Here is a 13,299-nt window from a genome sequence, read left to right as displayed (position 1 = left end):
TAAGTTGGGGGTTGAAGATATCCCTCTAGTGGTGTGGGGGCTATGCTTTGGCAAAGTGGGTGGGGTTATATCCTGCCTGGTTGGCCCTGTCCGGGGGTATAGTCGGACGGGGCCACAGTGTCTCCCAACCCCTCCTGTCTCAGCCTCCAGTATTTATGCTGAAATGGTTTATGTGTCGGGGGCAAGGATCAGTCTGTTATATCTGGAGTATTTCTCCTGTCTTATCTGGTGTCCTGTGTGAATTTTAAGTATGCTCCCTCTAATTCTCTCTCTCTTTCTCTCTCTCTCTCTCTCTCTCTCTCTCTCTCTCTCTCTCTCTCTCTCTCTCTCTCTCTCTCTCTCTCTTCTGTCGGGGGACCTGAGCCCTAGGACCATCCCCAGGACTACCTGACATGATGACTCCTTGCTGTCCCTAGTCCACCTGGCCATGCTGCTGCTACAGTTTCAACTGTTCTGCCTGCGGCTATGGAACCATGACCTGTTCACCTGACGTTGTACCTTGTCCTGCTGTTTTCGACTCTCTCTCTCTCTACCGCACCTGCTGTCTATAACTCTGAATGATTGGCTATGATAAGCCAACTGACATTAACTCCTGAGGTGCTGACCTGTTGCACCCTCAAAACCACTGTGATTATTATTACTTGACCCTGCTGGTCATCTATGAAGGTTTGAACTTCTTTGCCATGTACTGTTATAATCTCCACCCGGCACAGCCAGAAGAGGACTGGCCACCACTGAGAACCTGTTTCCTCTCTAGGTTTCTTCCTAGGTTCCTGCCTTTCTAGGGAGTTTTTCCTAGCCACCATGCTTCTACATCTGCATTGCTTACTGTTTGGGGTTTTAGGCTGGGTTTCTGTACAGCCCTGTAAAAAGGAATTTACAAATACATTTGATTGATTGATCGTGTATCTCTCTCTTGCTCTGTCTGTCTGTCTCTGTGTGTGTGTGTGTGTGCGTGTGTGTGTGTGTGTCTGTGTGTGTCTGTCTGTCTGTCTGTCTGTCTGTGTGTGCGCGTGCGCGTGTGTGTGTCTGTGTCTGTGTCTGTGTCTGTGTGTCGCTCTCTCTTCAATATATATGTGATACATACAATTATTTTGCAGAAACATTTCAATCAGATATTAAATTAATAAAACATGGTTTATTGTGCATTATTGTGGTAGGACAAACCTTCGTTTTGGTCCTTGTTTCCAGGGGACCCTAATTAGTGGGGAACATTATAAAACGAATACAATTAAATCTGTTCAGGTAAGAGCTTTGTCCTGAAGGTCCACTGTAGAGTTGTTATTTTAAACCTTTGTTAAATATTGTTTTCATCTATAGACTCGGATACTGTAATAAGTTATTATATGCGTTGTTGGTCTATGCATCCTCATGCATTCCTGCCTATCCATCACGAGTGAAGAACAAAAGTTCATTCTTAGTTTTGGGAATTCCCGACAGTGTTTTGGCATTTCTGTAGAACATTGTAAAAATTATAGACTACAGTAGACTACACACATTCACGTCATCGGCAGTAAAGAATGGGGCGCGTTAATTAAAAAGACTGCTTTATTTTCTTGGCACAATCCCCGCCCATACACGCCGTCGTCACCGATTCAAATTGCCAGTGAGGCTGAGGCAAGGCAAGGGGGGTTTCGGCCGGTAAAGTAGGCTAACACCGTCGCATCGCTAGAAGAACGGATTTTCGGACAGGCTTTGTTTGTGTATGAGCTCCATCACCTCCTCCAGAAATGTGGACGGATATAAGGAAACTACTGATCTTTCATTTGTTTGTCCTAAAACACTGCTCAAAAGGTTGGTCCTATTTTCCTTGATCACTAAAATGATGGTAATCGGTTAAAATGATATATATTATTATCCAGATGCGGTCTCCTCCGGATGATAGCGCTAGAGCAATGTGGGACAACCCCTCATTGTTTCTGAAAGCTCAATGAAAATAGCACACAATACAAAAATTGGGGGCGTTTAAACTGTATTTTCGAGGTCAAATAAATGAGAACATTTATGGACAATTTGTTCGTCTACTTGGCATGTGTTCCTCATTGGATGTGAGGCAGCATCCATATAATTGCAACATGGGATGTGGGGCAGTAGGCTGGCAACATTAATCTTTGTCTCATTGTAACGATGTGGTTTATTCAATTGTAGCCTATAATGATCAATTAGGTCTACAGAATCGGTCCGTTACAATTGTGTCTCCAGTTGCCTTTAACAAAACAGCCTCTAAGTGACGCTCGTAAACAGAATCCTAAGTCAATACTTACTGACTGAATGAATATGCTGAATATCAAGTAGGCATTAATTTGCAAATGACAGTTTGAGTGCGTGCCTTTTGAGGATGCATATTAATGTATGCTCACCCCAACACACACACACACACACACACACACACACACACACACACACACTGCAGGAACAGAGGCAGAAGAGTGTGAGGAAGGCCAGTTTCAGTGCAATAACAGAAGGTGTATACCGACCATCTGGAGGTGCGATGACGATGACGACTGCTCAGACAACAGCGACGAGGAAAACTGTGGTAAGTGGAAAAACAAAAATGTCTTTTAAGTTATCTTTTAAAGTTTGTCTCACGTTTTCAATTGCTTTTAGCCTACAAACCCACCTGACACTGTGGATAAACAGACCATGACTAGTGTAACAGTGACACTTTGGCATATTTGGTAGATTACGGTGGTTTGTTGTCTTTGCATCACAGAAACATTTGGTAGATTATGGTGTTTTGTTGTCTTTGCATCACAGAAACATTTGGTAGATTATGGTGGTTTGCTGTCTTTGCATCACAGAAATGTTTGTCAGATAATGTTAAAAGAGAGTAACTTTTATTTGACTGGCAGAATCTCTTGGTAGTTATTTTGAACCGGGTGGCTACTGCCTTGCAAGTAAAGCTTTCCCACTAGTGATTGAAAGACCAAGAGGATAGGAACCAGGGGGATAGACACCAGGAGGATAGGCACCAGGAGGATAGGCACCAGGAGGATAGGCACCAGGAGGATAGGCACGAGGAGGATAGGCACGAGGAGGATAGGCACGAGGAGGATAGGCACCAGGAGGATAGGCACCAGGAGGATAGGCACCAGGAGCATAGACACCAGGAGGATAGGCACCAGGAGGATGGGCACCAGGAGGATGGGCACCAGGAGGATGGGCACCAGGGGGATAGACACCAGGAGGATAGGCACCAGGAGGATGGGCACCAGGAGGATGGGCACCAGGAGGATGGGCACCAGGAGGATAGGCACCAGGAGGATAGGCACGAGGAGGATAGGCACGAGGAGGATAGGCACCAGGAGGATAGACACCAGGAGGATAGGCACGAGGAGGATGGGCACCAGGAGGATGGGCACCAGGAGGATGGGCACCAGGAGGATGGGCACCAGGAGGATAGGCACCAGGAGGATAGGCACCAAGAGGATAGAGTTAGGGGAATTGACAGGTGTAACCTCACACCTGAGTTGGGAAGCTCTAGGGCAGGGATGGGCAACTTTTAACAGGGGTCGGGCCATCCCTGCTCTAGGGCCCGATGGTGTAGCAGGTGATGTAACTCCTGTTGTCGAGAGTTCCAGGCTATTTTGGGGTCTCAGGCCTCTGGTGGAATTTGTGGTGGAGGCGTGAAAGATGATTGGACAGCACATCTTTCCCATTTCTTCCCACCTACACAGTGTAATCGGCTGACAGCTAGTATACAGTATAGAAGCCTATAGATAGAGTTTTGATAGGTAGCTAGAATGCTGCCAGACTCATGTCCAGCCCGTGTCCTATGTTTTCAGTGGAGAGGCCCAGTCCGTGTCCTATGTTTTCAGTGGAGAGGCCCAGCCCGTGTCCTATGTTTTCAGCGGAGAGGCCCAGCCCGTGTCCTATGTTTTCAGTGGAGAGGCCCAGCCCGTGTCCTATGTTTTCAGTGGAGAGGCCCAGCCCGTGTACTATGTTTTCAGGAGCAGCACAAACAAAGATGTTGGTAAAGTGGAGCCAGAAGTGAAAACCGTTGATCCTTTGTCTCTTTGGGTTTGTGGGTCAAGAGGAATTCCTGCAATTCCCTCTGTGCACCCCCCCCCCCACACACACCCCTCCCACACACCCACACCCCCCACACCCACACCCCCACATACACCCCCCCACACACACACAACAACACACACACCCCCCCCCACACACACACAACAACACACACACCTCCACACACACCCACATATACACTCACACACACCCCCACACACACACCCCCACACCCCCCCACAACACATACACACCCCCACACACACCTCCACACACACACACACACACACACACACACACTTTCTCTCTCTCTCTTTCAAATCAAATCAAAGTTAATTTGTCACGTGCACCGAATACAACAGGTGTAGACCTTACAGTGAAATGCTTACTTACAGGCTCTAACTAACAGTGCAAAAAAGGTATTAGGTGAATAATAGGTAAGTAAGGACATAAAACAACAGTAAAAAGACAGTGAAAACTAACAGTAGCGAGGCTATAAAAGTAGCGAGGCTACATACAGACACCGGTTAGTCAGGCTGATCGAGGTAGTATGTACATGTAGATATGGCCAAAGTGATTATGCATATATGATGAACAGAGAGTAGCAGTAGCGTAAAGGGGGGTTGGTGGGTGACGGGACACAATGCAGATAGATCTCTTTCTCTCTCACACCCACAACGACTTCGTACAGCATTTAGATGTATTATGGCGATAAAGCCTGAGCCCCTTTGTATCCTAGCCCCTTGGTATCCTAGCCCCTTGACATCCTAGTGTCCTTGGCATCCTAGTGTCCTTGGCATCCTAGCCCCTTGGTATCCTATCCCCTTGGTATCCTATCCCCTTGGTATCCTATCCCCTTGGCATCATAGTCTCCTTGGCATCCTAGTTTCCTTGACATCCTAGCCCCTTGGCATCCTAGCCCCTTGGCATCCTAGCCCCTTGGCATCCTAGCCCCTTGGTATCCTAGCCCCTTGGCATCCTAGGCCCCTGGCATCCTAGTCTCCTTGGCATCCTAGTCTCCTTGGCATCCTAGCCCCTTGACATCCTAGTCTCCTTGGTATCCTAGTCCCTTGACATCCTAGTCCCTTGGCATCCTAGTATCCTTGGCATCCTAGTATCCTTGGCATCCTAGTATCCTTGGCATCCTAGTATCCTTGGCATCCTAGTATCCTTGGCATCCTAGCCTCTTGGCATCCTAGTCTCCTTGGCATCCTAGTCTCCTTGGCATCCTAGCCCCTTGGCATCCTAGCCCCTTGGCATCCTAGCCCCTTGACATCCTAGCCCCTTGACATCCTAGCCTCCTTGGCATCCTAGCCCCCTTGGCATCCTAGCCCCCTTGGCATCCTAGCCTCCTTGACATCCTAGCCCCCTTAACATCCTAACCCCCTTGTCTCTGACAGTGACACCAGCAGGATGAGTCGTCAGGCCTCACTGTGAAAGCACGTCATTTGGAGCATCGATCTCAGACTCCCTAAAAGATTAATGTGTCACTGTTCCACACCCCAGGATACTGTCTGGGACATTTGTTATGTTGTAGATGTAAGGTATTGGTCTGCTGGACCTGTTTGCTCGTTATTAATGTTCAACAGGGTTAGTGGGTCCAATTACATTTCAATCCAGGAAGTAAACCATATTTTTCTCACAGAGAAGAAATGTGGAGAATTTGATTTTTTGTTTACTTTCTGGATTGACTGAATAAAAAGGTAATTGACTCCAAGCAGCCCTGCTGTCCAACCGAATGTTAAGTTTTCAGTAAGTGGGTTGCATGTTGGAAATGTCATCTGTAGAAATGCTTTTGGAATGGCCAAAAATATCAGCAAGCTAAACAGTTACGCTGCTAAAAAAATGATTTTAGCAGGAGCCAACTTCTATTTGATGATTGCACTATTTCAACCTGCCATTAGGTTCTGAACAAACGGACGACTACAAAAAGCTCAAACCAAGTTTATTCAACCCACTGGGTGCCTCAGCTGCAAGAACACTCTGCACATGATCAAACAACTATTTATTTGTCAGCATGAGAGTAGGGTTGCAACACTATGGGTGCCTTGCCTTATTCTGAACCAGATTGTCGCCAGCCAGCATCCTCCTCTCCTCACACAGTTGACCTGCTGTCAATGGGCCAAGACCCTTATTCTGAACCAGATTGTCGCCAGCCAGCATCCTCCTCTCCTCACACAGTTGACCTGCTGTCAATGGGCCAAGACCCTTATTCTGAACCAGATTGTCGCCAGCCAGCATCCTCCTCTCCTCACACAGTTGACCTGCTGTCAATGGGCCAAGACCCTTATTCTGAACCAGATTGTTGCCAGCCAGCATCCTCCTCTCCTCACACAGTTGACCTGCTGTCAATGGGCCAAGACCCTTATTCTGAACCAGATTGTTGCCAGCCAGCATCCTCCTCTCCTCACACAGTTGACCTGCTGTCAATGGGCCAAGACCCTTATTCTGAACCAGATTGTCGCCAGCCAGCATCCTCCTCTCCTCACACAGTTGACCTGCTGTCAATGGGCCAAGACCCTTATTCTGAACCAGATTGTCTCCAGCCAGCATCCTCCTCTCCTCACACAGTTGACCTGCTGTCAATGGGCCAAGACCCTTGCCATATTGGAGAATTTCCCCCATTTTCATATAGGCTAGATTTTAATATATCAGTTGGATAGTTATTGTACTAGTAGTACTGTATGTTAAAGAGGAATGAGAAAATGTCCACAGGCTATTGTATAATTAACTTAGTTTCCAATCGTGTGACGGAGAAGGCAAGAACAGATGTCAAAGGACTATACTGGTTAGATAGTGCACAGTTTATTTTTCTATATTAAAGTTTAGAATGTAGAAAGTGTTTTTGAGGCTGAACATAAGCAGAGTTTAGTGTATCATGTGATGAAGGACAAGACAGAGGGAGATGTTCTGTGTGACGGTGGAGTGTGATGGAGAAGGACAAGACACAGGGAGATGTACTGTGTGACAGTGGAGTGTGATGGAGAAGGACAAGACAGAGGGAGATGTTCTGTGTGACGGTGGAGTGTGATGGAGAAGGACAAGACACAGGGAGATGTACTGTGTGACGGTGGAGTGTGATGAAGAAGGACAAGACACAGGGAGATGTACTGTGTGACGGTGGAGTGTGATGGAGAAGGACAAGACACAGGGAGATGTACTGTGTGACGGTGGAGTGTGATGGAGAAGGACAAGACACAGGGAGATGTACTGTGTGACGGTGGAGTGTGATGGAGAAGGACAAGACACAGGAGATGTACTGTGTGACGGTGGAGTGTGATGGAGAAGGACAAGACACAGGGAGATGTACTGTGTGACGGTGGAGTGTGATGGAGAAGGACAAGACACAGGGAGATGTACTGTGTGACGGTGGAGTGTGATGGAGAAGGACAAGACACAGGGAGATGTACTGTGTGACGGTGGAGTGTGATGGAGAAGGACAAGACACAGGGAGATGTACTGTGTGACGGTGGAGTGTGATGGAGAAGGACAAGACACAGGGAGATGTACTGTGTGACGGTGGAGTGTGATGAAGAAGGACAAGACACAGGGAGATGTACTGTGTGACGGTGGAGTGTGATGGAGAAGGACAAGACACAGGGATATGTACTGTGTGACGGTGGAGTGTGATGAAGAAGGACAAGACACAGGGATATGTACTGTGTGACAGTGGAGTTTGAACGTGTCCAACAGATGTTGTGCAGGACGAGAGAATTGGGAGGATCTAGATGGTTCAGAAAGCCACCCAGTGATTTGGTCTGACGGGTCTGAAGAGATTGTTACTGTTGTTTCTCTAGTTAAACAATTACTGTATTGGGTTTCTGAACAATTACTGTCCTGGTCAGTACACACTTCACAATGGTCGAAAAATATATATATATTTATGTTGTGTGTGTGTGTGTGTGTGTGTTGACAGGTGCATTTATACTGCGTAAAGTGTGTGTGTTTGTAGATTGAGTCAAACGGTATGAAGCCTTTGAAGGAATCTTTTGCGTTCCTCTTGCTTGAATATGGCAATGATTGTCTGAATAATATGGCCATTCTCTTGTGTAGTTAGACCGCTCATCTTAAACCACTGTCACACAGTGCATCTCCCTCAGTACATCTCCACATACAACACCCGTTCTGCCAGTCACATTCTGTTAAAGGTCCCCAAAGCACACACATCCCTGGGTCGCTCCTCTTTTCAGGTCACTGCAGCTAGCGACTGGAACGAGCTGCAACAAACACTCAAACTGGACAGTTTTATCTCAATCTCTTCATTCAAAGACTCAATCATGAACACTCTTACTGACAGTTGTGGCTGCTTCACTTGATGTATTGTTGTCTCTACCTTCTTGCCCTTTGTGCTGTTTTCTGTGCCCAATAATGTTTGTACTATGTTTTGTGCTGCTACCATGTTGTGTTGTTGTCATGTTATGTTGCTAATTTGCTATCATGCTGTGTTGTCATGTGTTTCTGCCATGCTATGTTGTTATCTTAGGTCTCTCTTTATGTAGTGTAGTGTTGTGTGTTTTCTCCTATATTTATATATATTTTTTATTTTAATCCCAGCACCCGTCCCTGCAGGAGGCCTTTGCCTTTTGGTAGGCCGTCTTTGTAAAGAAGAATTAGTTCTTAACTGACTTGCCTTGTTAAATAAAAAACCAACACAACCAGTTGATAGGGGTGCTGATGCTGGGTGATGATGCTGGGTTCTGATGCTGGGTTCTGATGCTGGGTGATGATGCTGGGTGCTGATGCTGGGTTCTGATGCGGGGTACTGATGCTGGGTTCTGATGCTGGGTACTGATGCGGGGTGCTGATGCGGGGTACTGATGCGGGGTACTGATGCTGGGTGCTGATGCTGGGTGCTGATGCTGGGTGCTGATGCGGGGTGCTGATGCGGGGTACTGATGCTGGGAGATGATGCTGGGTACTGATGCGGGGTGCTGATACGGGGTACTGATGCTGGGTGCTGATGCTGGGTACTGATGCTGGGTACTAGAGGTCGACCGATTAATCGGAATGGCCGATTAATTAGGGCTGATTTCAAGTTTTCATAACAATCGGAAATTATTATTTTGGGTTATTTTTTGGGTGCCAATTTTGCGGATAAAAAAATATATATATATATTTTTATACCTTTATTTAACTAGGCAAGTCAGTTAAGAACATATTCTTAGTTCCAATTATGGCCTAGGAACGGTGGGTTAACTGCCTTGTTCAGGGGCAGAACGACAGATTTTCACCTTGTCAGCTCGGGGGATCCAATCTTGCAACCTTACAGTTAACTAGTCCAACGCAATAACCACCTGCCTCTCATTGCACTCCACGGGGAGCCTGCCTGTTACGCAAATGCAGTAGATGCAAAGGCAAGTTGCTAGCTAGCATTAAACTTATCTTATATAAAACAATCAATCAATCATAATCACTAGTTATCACTACACATGGTTGATGATATTACTAGTTTATCTAGCGTGTCCTGCGTTGCATATATTCGATGCAACGCTGGGGGATGATTTAACAAAAGCGCATTTGTGAAAAAAGCACAATCGTTGGACGACTGTACCTAACCATATACACCAATGCCTTTCTTAAAATGAATACACAGAAGTATATATTTTTAAACCTGCATATTTAGCTAAAAGAAATCCAGGTTAGCAGGCAATATTAACCAGGTGAAATTGTGTCACTTCTCTTGCGTTCATTGCATACAGAGTCAGGGTATATGCAACAGTTTGGGCTGCCTGGCTCGTTGCGAACTAATTTGCCAGAATGTTATGTAATTATGACATAACATTGAAGACTTAGGGATGCCACCCGTTAGATAAAATACAGAACGGTTCTGTATTTCACTGAAATAATAAACGTTTTGTTTTCGAAATGATAGTTTCCGGATTCAACCATATTAATGACCAAAGGCTCCTATTTCTGTGTGTTATTATGTTATAATTAAGTCTATGATTTGATAGAGCAGTCTGACTGAGCGATGGTAGGCACCAGCAGGCTCGTAAGCATTCATTCAAACAGCACTTTCGTGCGTTTTTCCAGCAGCTCTTCACAAGCACAGCGCTGTTGATGACTGCAAGCATATCAGCCTAATGGCTGGTGTAACCGATGTGAAATGGCTAGCTAGTTAGCGGGGTGCACGCTAATAGCGTTTGAAACGTCACTCGCTCTGAGACTTGGAGTAGTTATTCCCCTTGCTCTGCATGGGTAACGATGCTTCGAGGATGGCTGTTGTCGATGTGTTCCTGGTTCGAGCCCAGGTAGGGGCGAGGAGAGGGACGGAAGCTATACTGTTACACTGGCAATACTAAAGTGCCTATGAGAACATCCAATAGTCAAAGGTATATGAAATACAAATGGTATAGATATAAATAGTCCTATAAATACTATATTAACTACAGCCTAAAACCTCTTACCTGGGAATATTGAAGTCTAATGTTTTGAAGGAACCACCAACTTTCATATGTTCTCATGTTCTGAGCAAGGAACTCAAACGTTAGCTTTTTTACATGGCACATATTGCACTTTTACTTCTCCAACACTTTATTTTTGCATCATTTAAACCAAATTGAACATGTTTCATTATTTACTTGAGGCTAAATGGATTTTTATTGATGTATTATATTAAGTTAAAATAAGTGTTCATTCAGTATTGTTGTAATTGTCATTATTACAAATTGAAAAATCATAATCGGTTGACCTCTACTGGGTACTGATGCTGGTACTGATGCGGGGTACTGATGCTGGTACTGATGCGGGGTACTGATGCGGGGTACTGATGCTGGGTACTGATGCTGGGTACTGATGCTGGTACTGATGCTGGTACTGATGTGGGGTACTGATGCTGGGTACTGATGCTGGTACTGATGTGGGGTACTGATGCTAGTCTGTGGCTGTTCTACAGTAGGTCTCCATCCCCCTCCCCTCTGCCCTCCCTAAGCACCCACCTGTCTCTCCAGCCCATCCCTCCAACCATCCCAGCCCTGTAGTCCCCATTGACCACACACCTTCACACACGGACGAAGACGCTAGCACACAGACACGCATGCATAATCTAACACATTCAGGCATATGTACACACACACACACAGTGGCATATTAGTGGCATATTTTACACTCAGCTTCTTGTTATGCTTATGAATTATGTATTGTATTAAATATGAAAACATTAATCAATTGAGTTCCTATGCAACACAGAATACCATAACACCATTGTGACACTCTCCTTGTTGTTACGTAGCTTAGTTATTCCATTTTAGAATGCAGAGACACTCTTCTTCTCTTGTCTACAAGTTGACCACACTGTGGATCCTACACAGGAATCCTCCCTAGTGTTCCGGAGTCAGATTGGTACCAACCCTGACATGGTGCTTTGGCATAATCCTCTAATATCCTCTAATAGCAATATCTCACAAATGATACCCTCTGTATCCCAAATGATACCCTGTTCCCTTTATATAGTGTATGGCGTTTGCCCAAGGCCCACTATAAAGGGAATAGGGTGCCATTAGGTATGCGGAGTGTATCTCTCCCATTTCATCTTTTGGAGAGTTCCCTTTAAAATCTCACTGTCCGTTCCTCCTTTTATTTGGTTGTCATTCAGATATCTTATTTTATAGATCTAGGCCTATTCTTGCAGCTTCAGTGTAGTGGGTTCGATTCCCGGGACCACCCCTACGTAAAAATGAATGCATGCATGGCTCTCTCTAAGTGGCTTTGGTTAAAAGCGTCTGCTAAATTAAATCCATTATTAATACTCCTTCAACAACAGTCTACTCATTTAAAATAAAGATGTGTTTTGATAGCTATACCAGGAGAGAACGTCTGTCCATGTCAGGTTCAAAGAGTTCTGTTGTTTGTCTCTGAACAGACATTGTACATTTTAGTTCTTTAGCAGACGGTCTTATCCAGAGTGACTTACAACTCAGTACATTCATCTATGCTAGATAAATCAACCACAGCACAATTATTACAGTCAGTGCTAGCATAAATAAGAAAATACAAGTGCGAATGAAGGATGGACAAGAACAACAGTTTGTCTAATGTTCTGTTAGGTTCTAATTTTCAGAGTAAAAACTCAAGGACACTATGAAAGCTTAAACCAAGTCTATTCTTCCCAGAGGGTCAATACATTAGACAAAGACATTTCACACAAGCACTGATATTTAACACTTTCTCCTAGGCCGAGTCTCCTCCTACACATCTGAACAGCCAATACATCTCTGTGTATAGACAGAACCTTAGTGATATCTGTTCTTACTCACTTCATCTGACCTGACCTCTACACCAAAGTGCTCGCTCCTTCCCCAACTCACGGCTGTCATGGTGACTGGTACCAGACTGTGTCTCTTCTCCTCCCATAGGATCCCTGATGACTAACAATAACATATCCTAACATAATGTAAACATTATACATTACCCTCTCTCCCTCAGTGACAGTGAACCCAACAGTACATTCTAGTCTATTTTCTCTATTTCTATATTGTAGCTAAAAATGAATCCAGACATGGGCTTAAAACACTCTTTCTCTCTTTCCAATTCCCCCCCCCCCACACCCCCCCACAATAGGCCCAGCATTGTTAGGGGGAGGGTTTAGCCGGAGTAGGCCATCATTGTAAATAAAAATATGTTTTTAACTGACTTGCCTAGTTAAATAAAGGTTAAATATATTTTTATTTTATTTAGTTTATTCCTTCAGAAGAAGTGTTCATCCCAAATTACACTTTATATCCTACATAGGGTGCACTACTAGGGTGCCACTTGGGACCAAATCTCTGATTGGATGTGGTGTCGTCTTCTTCTGTGTCAAAACACTTCCTCCAATCCCCAACACAGTCCGCTTATATATCAGGATGTTATTTTGGGTGGGGGAACCAGTTTGATTGGCGTCACAGAGGTTAGTCATGACTTTGGCGCAGCAGTGTTGCCCTGTCCCAGTGCAGCTGGTCGCTCCCCGTTGTGTTCTGGGGACGAAGAGAAAGAATGTATTTATTTATCCACGATTGCACTGCAGCACTGTGTTGCCTTCTGTTCTGTCATGATCAGTGGAGGCTGCTGAGGGGAGGACGGCTCATAATAATGGCTGGAACGGATCGAATGGAATGGCATCAAACACATGGAAACCATTTGTTTGATGTATTTGATACAATTCCACTTGTTCCCACTCCAGCCATTACCACAAGCCCATCCTCCCCAATTAAGGTGCCACCAACCTCCTGTGGTCATGATCGACTACAACAGACATTGATGTGATTGGTTCCACGTTGGTTCTGAACATGTAAAGTTTCCAAAATGGCA

At 45.2% G+C, this 13,299-nt stretch overlaps 1 pseudogene; it reads left to right on the top strand.

Annotated features, from left to right (window-relative positions):
• The first annotated feature begins 1,264 nt into the window (after window positions 1-1,264).
• LOC115123354 (low-density lipoprotein receptor-related protein 8-like) overlaps window positions 1,265-13,299 on the top strand; it is a 164,942-nt pseudogene continuing 152,907 nt past the window's right edge.

This window comes from Oncorhynchus nerka, linkage group LG20 (assembly GCF_034236695.1).
Source record: "Oncorhynchus nerka isolate Pitt River linkage group LG20, Oner_Uvic_2.0, whole genome shotgun sequence".
Lineage (NCBI taxonomy): Eukaryota > Metazoa > Chordata > Actinopteri > Salmoniformes > Salmonidae > Oncorhynchus > Oncorhynchus nerka.
This window is presented reverse-complemented; position numbering and strand designations above follow the sequence as displayed.